The sequence below is a fragment of the Copadichromis virginalis genome, linkage group LG12, assembly GCF_057382275.1.
Source record: "Copadichromis virginalis isolate Kocher_CV1m ecotype Utaka linkage group LG12, C_Virginalis_male_GT1.1, whole genome shotgun sequence".
NCBI classification, from domain to species: Eukaryota; Metazoa; Chordata; class Actinopteri; order Cichliformes; family Cichlidae; genus Copadichromis; species Copadichromis virginalis.
In genome coordinates this window covers 2,206,894-2,218,848 of record NC_140629.1, presented here as the reverse complement: position 1 = coordinate 2,218,848, position 11,955 = coordinate 2,206,894, and positions in this window count along the sequence as shown.

Below are 11,955 nucleotides of genomic sequence, written 5' to 3'. Positions count from 1 at the left end.
AGACATTCTCTGACAATCTGAATGGGAGCAGTTTGTGTCATGGTCCTGCGACCATGACTCAGTGACTTTGTGTTTGTGTTCTTTATTGTTATTATTCTTGGGCTGTTTTGGGATGGTTTGTGTTTGGGATTTTAGACACTGGGTTCTGGGTTTGTGCTCCCTCTGTTGGTCCCTGGTGTTAGTGTTCCCCTGTCTCGTCAGGTTAATCAGGTCCAGCTGTTTCCCCCACCTGTGTGTGATTTCCCAGTGTCTCTTTGTGTACTTATAGTGTGTGATTTCCTCTGCTCCTCGTCGCGTCGTCTGTGTTCATACCTGGTGTAATCCCCTGCGTGCGCTCCCTGCTGTTCTCCCTTCATGCTCAGGTTTGCTATTTCTTTGTGTAGTTTCTCCCAGTTAGTTCATCCTTAGTTCTGTTTTACCATCCCCACTTTATATTGGATATTATCAATAAATCACCCTCACACCTGAATAAGTGCTGCGTTTTGAGTCCTCCTTCCGCTCTCCACACGGCCGCTGCCCCGGACCGTGACAGTTTGTGTGTTTGTAGAGCTGTTTGAAGTTATTACTGAGCACAGTTCCACATCGTTCCAGCTTTCACATATGTGCGCTATATAAATATGCACCACATATATTAACTAAGTACAACTATACTGTATGGTGTTTCCTTTCAGCACATTTGACTGACATGCAGTAATAAATAATAAAGGTCACACTTTAACAACACTAACACGTGGCACTTTTTCTCACATGTTTCTTATTTTAATCAGTTAAATTATAAAATGGATGTAAAAGGATCATAAAATTAATTTTACATTTACTTAGCTTGTATTTACATTTCATGAAACATTTGATTATAATACACCAAAGAAAAAATGAGTTACACTAAAAATGAATATATAGTTTCTATTCTGAGAAGGTCTGTCAAGTAAAACAAATTCGATGCCATTTACTGGATAGACGAGATCATGAGTTGAACAGAGAAGAATGAAGTATCCTCATGTATCCTTCATGCATACAGTTTACTGCATGTAGCTCCTGTTTTGTAAAATAAATCCGTATCATCAGATGTTTTAAGTCATACAGCACAGTTCAATACACCTGATGTCGTATTTGATGCCTTTTAAACTAAACCTGAAGTGACCAGAAGAAAAACAGCAATCTTGTAAATCATTAATTTTTAATCTTTATAAATAAAATTCAAATGTGACGATTTCTGCAGTTATGTCTGTTTCTTTACACTGGCCCTATGATACAGAAATGCATTAACTATAAAGGACAAGGCACGAAGATTTCAGTGATTTATTGTCACAAAAGCCATATTGATAATTTGCCCCGAGCACCACGTTTAGCTTGTTTGTGGCTCAGTTTGTCCTCTGTATACCTTTTTCCTTTTTTTGCTTTCTTCTGACCACTACTCCTGCTGCGGCCTTCATCTGGGTCGGAGTTTTCTCCAGGACTCAGGTCAGACTTTATCTTTTCAAAGATTTATCTATTGCTATTACGTGATGTGTGGTCTTAGAGACACAGACAACCATTCACACTCACATTCACTCACAGATGCACACCTATGGGCAATTTAGATTAATCAGTTAACATATCCCCACAAACTGCATGTCTTTGGACTGTGGGAGGAAGCCGGAGTACGCGGGGAGAACATGCAAACTCCAAAAGAAAGACCCCGGCCTGATGGTGGAATCAAACTCAGGACCTTCTTGCTGTGCGGCAACAGTGCTAACCACCATGCTGCCCAATGATAATAATAATAATAATAACAATAACAATAATAGTAAAAATAACAATAATATTAATAGTAATAACAACATTTTATTTATAGGTGGCTTTATACCCTCACGGTCACCTCACCTCTGCTAACTTCTAACTCTGTTAAATTTATTAAATTCGGTTTTTGTGGATGCCTGGATGTTAAACTTAATTGTTACTAGAGATGGACCGATCCGAATATCGTTGTCGGTCCGATACTGACCTAAATTACTGGATCGGATATCAGAGAGAAATAAAAAATGTAATCCGATCCATTAAATATCACGAAAGCACCTCACAAAACTTGCGGCATGGCGTAACTCGGCTCATAACCTCGGAGCAGTGTGGTCACGTGATAGAGCGGCTGTGGCGTGCAAGACCTGTCCTGGAGCTTCCCAGAACGTTACCCCAGAGAAGTAAAGCAAGTGTGTAAGTTCATCTCTGAATGTTTGTAAAGCGTTCCAGCGTTAAGCTTAACAACCGATATATGGAGCGACTGCCTCTCTCTCTCTCCTGCTGCTGCTACTTCAATCATGAAACTGATCAGTGATCAGCTGATCGGCTTTTCTCTTTTGTTTGTTTTTGGCCACTTTGCGCCAGAAAGAGGAAACCAGCGGCTGAACAACAGCAGCACTTTTAAGCTTGATAAGCTGTTGTTAGGATTTATTTAATATTACTTTCTACTCGAGGATCTTTTTCTACAGCTGATGTAACTGTGCAGGGGCGGATCTAGCAAAGTTTAGCCAGGGGGGCCGATAGGGCATTAACAGGGAAAAGGGGGCACAAAGACATACTTTTCTTTCTTATTCTCATGTTTAATTTTAATAAATAAATATCTGAATCTTAGAACTAAAGGTTTTACCTGATGTAAAATGTATAGAAGTCCATTATAATATTATTATTGTATAGGAACTATTAAGTCTAATATATATACCCTAGTAAGCTATAGTACTTTTTCCTTTGGGAACCATCTGTGCAATCTGCAATTCTGTTGAAGAAAGATGTTGAATCTATTTAATTATTGTGGAAAAATAAATAATTTTTTTTTTTTTACACGTGCATTAAATTTAAGTTGATTACGTCAATTAAGCATCACGAGGTGGGGGGTGGGGGGTGGTTCCCTCTGCTGGTGGTTGACAACCCTATTAGTTAGGTTGTTTAATATTTCCACTAAGTACTCTTTAAAATACCAGAATAGGGAGGATGGTGCAGGTTTAAATTTATTAGATTGATCAGTGTTGCTGAACTATGAAATATTTGGGGTGCAGTGTATTTTTTGCATACAGGTGTAACAGAATAGCTTTAGTGGGTTTTTAAAAAAAAAAACAAAAAAAAAACTTGAGTATGAACTTATACAAAATGCAGCAAGATATTTAAAAAAAAAAGTTTTATTGATTAAAAAAAAACACTATATCGGATTCATATCAGCAGATATCCAAATTTATGATATCGGTATCGAACATAAAAAAGAGGTATCGTGACATCTCTAGGCTTGACTACTGTAACAGCATCTTTACAGGTCTACCTAAAAAATCAGTCAGACAACTACAGCTCATTCAGAACTTCAGACCAAAAAAGTGGACCACATCAGTCCAGCTCTGAGGTCTTTACACTGGCTGCCTGTCCGTCAGAGGATAGACTTTAAAGTTCTGATGCTGGTCTATAAAGCTCTGAATGGTTTAGGACCAAAATACATCAATGACCTCCTGACCCAGTATGAACCTTCCAGATCCCTCAGGTCATCTGGATCCGGTCTTTTATCAGTTCCCAGAGTCAGAACCAGACACGGAGAAGCTGCATTCAGCTTTTATGCTCCTTATATCTGGAACAAACTCCCAGAAAGCCTCAGATCAGCTGAAACACTCAGTTTATTTAAATCCAGGTTGAAGACTCACCTGTTCTCAGCTGCATTTGAATAAAGCACCAAATCCACACTTTAAGCTTAAATTTCAAAACTTACATTTAACTACTGATTTTATCTACTGTTCTGATTTTATCTGTTTTGATTTTATCTACTGTTTTTTAATCAATTTTAAATCATGCTTTTTATTGTTTTTGTTTTTTAATGTCTCTGTAAAGCACTTTGAATCACCTTGCTGTTGAATTGTGCTATATAAATAAACTTGCCTTACTTCGCAGGTCGCATTTGAAAGCCGAGTCAGTGCATCCTTCATAACCCAACCTATCCCAGAATTCATAGCGCTGCCCAGCCAATTTGTTTCCAACAGTGGCGGCAGCTACTTAGTTTTAATATTACTCTTTCTGGGTCACAAAAGAAACTTTTTTTTTCATCATCAACAATTTTTATTTATTTCATTTTAAACCTTAATAACAGAACTTAAAAATAAATACATAAATAAATAATTTTAAAAAACAAACAAACAACAACAACAAAAACAAAGTTATCCTATTCTTTCTTCGCGCACCAATCCCCACACCACCACTCTGTCATTACTCCTGTTCTTCAAGTTACAGAAAGCCAGCATGTAAAGGGCCAAATACAATCATATTGATGCAATTTATCTAATAAACCATAAGCCACTTTTTCGTAAGACGCCAACTTAGCCATTGTCTTTAGCCACTCTTCATAAGGAGGGGGCTCTTTTTCCGCCAATGTCTTAGCAGCACCCGTTTGGCCGTAGTGAGAGCCAGAATAATCCATCTTTTCGTATAAATGGAAAAATCTCCATCAGAAAGTTCTGTGGTTATACCAAGTATGGACAGTTTTGGTGAGATACCAAATCTCCTTTTTAAAACACTGAAAATTACCTCCATTATGTTTTCCCACCAATCCCGAAGTGCCGAACAGCTCCATAAGATATGTAAAATCGAGGCATTTTGACCATTACATCTCCAACATTCGTCCGTAGAGGCCAGGTTCCATTTATACAATTGTTGCGGTGTTCGATGCCACCTATGGATTATCTTAAGTTGAATAAATCTACTGCCTGTTTCTTTATACGTAGTATTAAAATTTTGAAAACATGAATCCTGTTCAACTGAAGATATGTCCAATGCCACGTCCTGGGCCCAGTAGCCCTTAACTTTCAGGAGAGGGTGAGCTGACCGTTCTTGCAATAAGTGATAAATCTTAGTGGTGATGCCTTTACCCAAGGGGGATCTTGAGAGCAGGACTTCCACAGGGCCGCCCACAGGACAACTCAAGGGGGTTCCCAGCCACTTCGATAATGAACTATGTATTTGGACATATCTCCAGAATTGATTACGCTTCAACTTATATAACTCCACAATTTTATCAAAGCTTAAAAAACATTTAGTCCCACAGTCAAATAAATCTGATGCATTAAGGATGCCTGCTTTACGCCACTGTAGCCAGTCAACCGATGTCCCTCCAATTAAAATTCTTTTATTCTCCCATAAGGTTGCCGAAGGTGATTTAATAATGTCCCAGCGACCTGCCCTATGTAATTTACACCACAATGTCTTCACATTTGCAATTATAGGATGGTTAGTTTTATGACTGGTATCAAACAGCTCCCTCCAAGGAGAAATACCGCCATTAACTTCCGTCTCTATATGGGACCAGATGGGTTTAACTGGTGCAGTAGGTAACCAAGCTCTAAGTTGTTTCACGTTCATCACCCAATAATACCATTGGAAATTAGGCAATGAAAAACGTCCTTGTTTTGCACTCGCTTGAAGTTTCTTAATACTTAAACGATGCGGGGAGCTACTGCCGGATCAAAAAGTCTAGATCTTTGAAATACTTATCTGGAATGTGTAATGGAATATTAGATAAAATATAAAAGATCATGGGTGCAGTCATCATCTTAATACAACTAATTTTACCCCATATTGTGAGACGCACTCTGGACCATCTACCAAATTCCATTTTTATTCTTTCAATCATTGGCTCCATATTTGCTCGAACCATCTTAGTGTAATCCGAGGGAATTTGTATCCCCAAATACCTCAAACCATTCACGGACCACCGAAACTCCCACTGTTTAAATAAAGTATGGGGGCAGTGTCCTGACATAGGCATTGCCTCTGATTTATCCCAGTTGACGCGATACCCTGAAAGCAGCGTAAAGCTTTCTATACATTCTAATAGGGCTGGAACTGACTTCCCAGGCTGGGTCATAAGTAACAACATATCATCTGCATATAATAGAAGCTTATGTTGATTATTACCCATCGAAATTCCAAATATATTTACATTATTTCTCAGTTTTTGTGCCAGAGGCTCTATAGCAATTAGAAAAAGCCCGGGGCTAAGGGGACAACCCCGTCTTGTGGATCTCTGTAAAAGGAATAGGTCTGATATGAGCCCATTCGTCAATACTCGCACTGAAGGCGAATCATATAATATCTTTATCTACCTGATGAAATTATCACTAAAACCAAACTTTTCTAATGTCTTAAACAGATAATCCTTCTCAACACAATCAAAAGCTTTTGCAGCATCCAGCGATAGGGCCACTGTTGGATATACTGAATCATATACATCATTTTGCAAATTAACCAACCGCCTAATATTATCTGAACCATAGCGGTTTAGAACAAAACCAGATTGGTCTGCATGAATTGTTTTCGCCATTACTGCTTTTAATCGGCCCGCTAAGACCTTTGCCAAGATTTTTTGGTCAGAATTCAGCAAAGATATGGGGCGGTAACCACCTGGGTCTAAAGGGTCTTTCCCAGTTTTAAGAATAAATGTTATAAGTCCAGAGTGCATTGACTGAGGTAATGAGCCTACTTTGAACGCCTCATTATAAACATCGAGCAAAAGGGGACTTAACATATCTTCAAATGCTCTATAGAAATCCAATGGTAACCCGTCTAATCCTGGAGCTGTATTAAGTGGCATACTGTTAATTGCACGGGTAATCTCCTCCACTGTAATTGGAGCATCTATAATCTGCTGGTCAGTAGTGGAAAGCTGTGGCAGGTTTAAATCAGTAAAGAATGCTTCGAATTTCTGTTCATCTAAACTACCTTGTGTAGAATAAAGATTATTGTAAAAGGCCCTGAATCCATCATTTATATGTCTAATAGAAGCTGAAATAACCCCATGTGATCGCCGTATGCCTGGGATATGGTTCATACTGTCTTTCTGTTTAAGACGGTATGCTAATAAGCGACTCGGCTTTTCTCCCATTTCCCAATATGCTTGATTAATGCGAAATAAAGCGTATTCTGCCTTTCTGTTGTACAGTACATTCAACTTATATTTAACTTTAACAATTTTATTCAACGTAACTCTGTCTTTTGTGTGGGAATGTACTGCCTCAAGTGCCTTTAATTTGGCTTCTAACTTAATAATATTCTTGTTAGCTGCCTTCTTTTTAAAGGGAGCGTAAGAAATTATCCTCCCCCTTAAGTATGCCTTCATAGCATCCCACCAAGTAGCCAATGTAATGTCCTCTCGATTATTTGTCTGTTTGTAGAATTGTATTTCATCTCTTATCAATTTAATAAACCCAGAGTCTTTAATTAAGGACACATTTAAATGCCATCTGCGGCTTTGGGGGATCTGTAAAATATTTCCAAGACATAGAAAACTTGGTGCATGGTCCGAAATTACTATATTACCAATACTTGAATCTATAGAGTTATTCACTAAGGCTTCAGAAATAAGAAAGTAGTCAATTCTAGTATAAACATTATGAGGCGGAGAGTAAAAGGAGTATTCCCTGCCTTCTGGATGCATTGTCTGCCAAATATCATTCAGACCTAAATCTGAGGTCATCTGCCTTGTGGCAACTACAGATTTACTCTCTGTGCCTCTCCTAAGTGATCTATCTAGGTCTTGATCCAGTATTTGATTAAAATCTCCTCCTACCACTATTTGTGCACTTCTAATTCCAAAAGATACTGTGACAGGTTATGAAAAAAGGCGGGTATGTCCGCATTAGGTGCATAGATATTACATAAAATTATTGGTGTGTCCAGTAGTTAGGGCCAATATAAATCTACCTTCCTTATCTGTTATTACTTTTGTTTCAGTAAAGCTAACTGCTTTATGAATCAGAACCGACACTGCCCTACTTTTACCAGCTCCAGGACTGGAAAAGACTTTACCTGCCCAGGAACATTTAAGTTTTAAGGCTTCTGACTTACACATGTGCATTTCTTAAATAAAGGCTATATCAACTCTTGGTAACTTTAGATATGTTAATATTTTCTTCCTCTTAATCCCGTTATTCAACCCTTTAACATTCCAGCTGGCTGTTTTGAAATCTGTCTGTCTATCCATGTTACAATGTGGAATTAACGAACAAATATACGCACTTTTTAAAATGGCCTATCCCCCCCAAAGTCAAAGAAATGCAATTTAAAATAATTAATGGATATTACCCAGCAGCTGAAATGCTTAAAAAAAGGTTTGGGTTTGAGGTAGAGCCATGTGGATTTTGTTCACAAAATGTGGAAAGTATTGATCATTTGTTTTTTTCCTGCTCAGTAACAACTGACTTTTGGCAAGATCTAGTAGACTGGTTGAGTATAAGAATAGATGGGATGACCCCACTGACTCTAACACAAGTTTTATATAATAATGGTGATCCATCTAAGGAACTGTCCATGCTACACAAGGTGGTGATAATTATGGGCAAATACCACATACACAAATGCAAATGGCAAAGTAAAAGACCTTCCCTAACTGTATTGAAAATTGAATTAAAATCTTTTTTGTCATCTTTAGAATTACTGAGGGATTCATGTAAAGAGGCTGCTTTGATATGCGACAATGGGACTCAATCTCTATCCTTTGAATGATTGTGTTTTTGGTGTACTAAGTAAGCCACATGTATGTTAAAGTGTTCGCAGAAAGGAAACTGTTATATGTCATAAAAATGGCCTTCATATATTTATGTATATGTATATATGTGTTTTTGTTTTGTTTTGTTTTGGTTTTTTTTTCGTTTGGTTTCTTATTCAACCTTTTCAAGATGTTGTTGCACTAATGTTGTCTCCCAACGAGAGATTGTAATATGTGCATAAATGTAATTAAAGTATGAAAAAAAAAATGTTACAATGTGGAATTCCATATAACACTCCAATTCATAAGTATATCCATTGTAGAGGGTGGTTTTATGTGAAGATAAACCAATTTATAAATACAAGCATTCAAACTAAATAGAAACAAACTGAACAGAACAAGGGAAGCAAAACCAGAAGCACTGACATAAGACATAGACTTTCAAAGTAAAACAGGAAACATAACACAGAGGCGCTGACTTCACAAGGGGATACAGCTGACAGGATCGACCACAACCATGGCCCACAGAGACAGAACCAGAAGACTAAGAATTGTAACATTGTAACAAAAGACTAGAAATGATAAATGATGACAAAATCAAAGTCCAATAATAATGTAAAACTCAAAACACTGGGACATATATATTATACTATAAGACTCTTACCAGCTGCTCTTGGCAATTTTATTTGAAGTGTATTGTTTATTTGTATATACCTCACCCATGATGTTGATGGGCCATTTGTATTAATTGTAGTCATTTTAAAAGATCATCACATTAAAAACAGAAACTCAGACACTCATAGAAGATGAAACCACAGGGGGTGAAACATGCCCGCAGTGATGTTGTGGTATAATGAAGTCTCGACTCTGAGGTTTTTGTCCCAACCTCCACACAGAGAGTTTGAATTAGTGAGGGGTGGATCTGAGTGTGAAACCACATGCTTTTATCTCAGTCATCGACGCACCCATCACATCTATCGCTGAAATAACACACACCACATTTTCATTGTTTGTTATTCTCTTTATTCATCCAATAACTAACAATCACTGGCTGACTTGACTTGTGACAAACCGGCATTTCACAAAGAAAGAGCCGAGCACCAAGTTTTTGATGATGTAGAGATTTGGACACTGAATCAACTCCACCCTCATCAGGAGGAAGTGGCACTTTATGCTTCAGAGAAATGCTTCACATTCTGCTTTGCATCTTGTGAAAAACGGTTCACACTGCAGCGAGACAATGGACCTCGTTCACAGAGCAAATGCACCAAACCGTGTGAAAACCCTGCATATCATAGCATGCTTTAGAAACATTCAATACAACTTTAAACGGAAGCTCCAACCAGCACCAAATTAGTCCGTGTCATCCTTCGTCTCTCAGCAAATCGTGTCTGTGTCAGTGGAACGGTGGTGAAAATGAGAGTTTAAAAAACAGATGCAGCTAAATGTTGAAGTGCAGAGAGCAAGTCAGCTAAAAACACAAAAAATAGACACAGCCTATTTGTGTCTATGTTCTGTTTCATTCTGATATTTCCACATATGTACACATATACTCTGGCTGATTGGATGGTGGCCTTCACACACCTTGAAAACTCTGTGTTAAGACAGACTCGTCTATCAGACACACACATCATTTTCAGTATTTCAAACTGGAAATTATCACGTTAATAACAACATATGTTAAAAATGTCCGGTTGTTCTGCCCGTGCATCTTTTGTACAAACAGCGACACTCTCCAGCTCCATTTGCCATTAAAATTGTCATCAAATGCCAAAAAGACGAAAAATGCATATTTAACTGATGGCACTCTCATTTTATTATTACATAGCAGACATCCAATAATACCATTAAGGTGAATTCTTTTAAACCACACAATCAATCAATCAATTTATTTATAAGCACATTTGAAAACAACACAGGTTGGCCAGCGTGCCGTACATAGTAAAAAAGTGAAAAGTAGATCAAACACACAAAGAACAAAACAACACTCAGTAAAAATGTGTTTTCAGAAAGGTTTTAAAAATGTCGAGTGTGGGAGAGATCCTAATATGAAGATGATCCAAAGTTTGGGCGCAGCGATCGCCCCGATCTCCTCTGTGTTTTAGCCTGCTGCCAGGGACAGCTAGAAGCAACTTATCAGCTGCCTGAGAGTTCTGTTTGGAGTATTTTTAGTTACCAGATCAGAGAGGTATGATGGAGCTAATCCATTTAGAGATTTAAAAACAAGCAATAAAATGTTAAAATCAATTCTACAACGTACTGGAAGCCAGTGTCAACGAAGCAAGACCGGGGAAATGTGGTTGTGTTTACGAGAGCCTGTCAAGAGTCGGGCTTGTTCAGAATTTATTTTTTCTCAAATGAAAAACTGTCATCAAAGAACACTCGAAGATTCTTTGCAAAGGGACCTCTGGACTTTCCAGAGCACCAAGGTCAACCTTAAGAGAAGAGTGAGGCTCAGAAGGTCCAAATAGTTCAATCTCAGTTTTTTGATCATTTACATTCAAAAGATTTAATGCAAACCATGATTTAATGTCATCACCCATATGGAAAAGATATTTATAAACCTTATAAAGTTTGTTCCGTCTTGTGTGAAACTTGTATGAAAAGCATACAAGAGTGAAAACAGATGTAAGATCCCTTGAAAAATTATATAATGAAACTTGTATGTTTTGGATACTTACTGGAACAATATATGAAAGTAATGAGAAAGTGGCCACTTTCATGAGTAAATCATATAAGTTTTTACTATTTCTTTTCCATATGGGCAAGGCCGTCTAGCAAAACTTTTAGAGCCTTCATCATGAGGATGAAGAGCCACCAAACCTGACAGAAAAACTTCTATCAGTTAAATAAGATCTGAACCATGCAGTTCCTTTAATACCCACACAGCTCTCCAGTCATGATAAGAGAATCCCATGATCCACTGTATCAAATGCCGCACTTAGATCTAAAAGCACTAAAATAGCAGAGTTACCAGAGTCAGCAATTAATAAAAGATCATTAAAAACGTTTAAAAGCACAAGCTCGGTGCTATGTAGCGCTTTAAAACCAGGCTGAATGTTTCTGAGATGTCATTAATCTGGAGCTTTTTCCAGGATTTTGGACAGGAAGGGGAGTTTAGAGACAGAACTGATTGTTTTTGGGGAAATGGGTGAATGTGTGGTGAGTGGAGGGTTGACAACAGAATTAATGATGTTGAATAAGACACAGGGCGTGTAGCTGTAGTTAGAGATGATATCTGATAAATACTTAGTTTTGCTTTTCGAACAGCATCCTGATAAAGAAACAGGGCTCCTCCTAACATATGAAAGGAGATCTGGAGTTGATCTTTTTTCCATTTTCTTTCCGCTTTCCTGCACGTCCTTCTGAGGCCCGAGTGACATCGTGTAACCAGCGATCAGTTTTAGGTCTAGTGCACTAAGGAACATCAAGAACATTTGAACAAGTGGCATTGAACAAAGTAAGCAAAT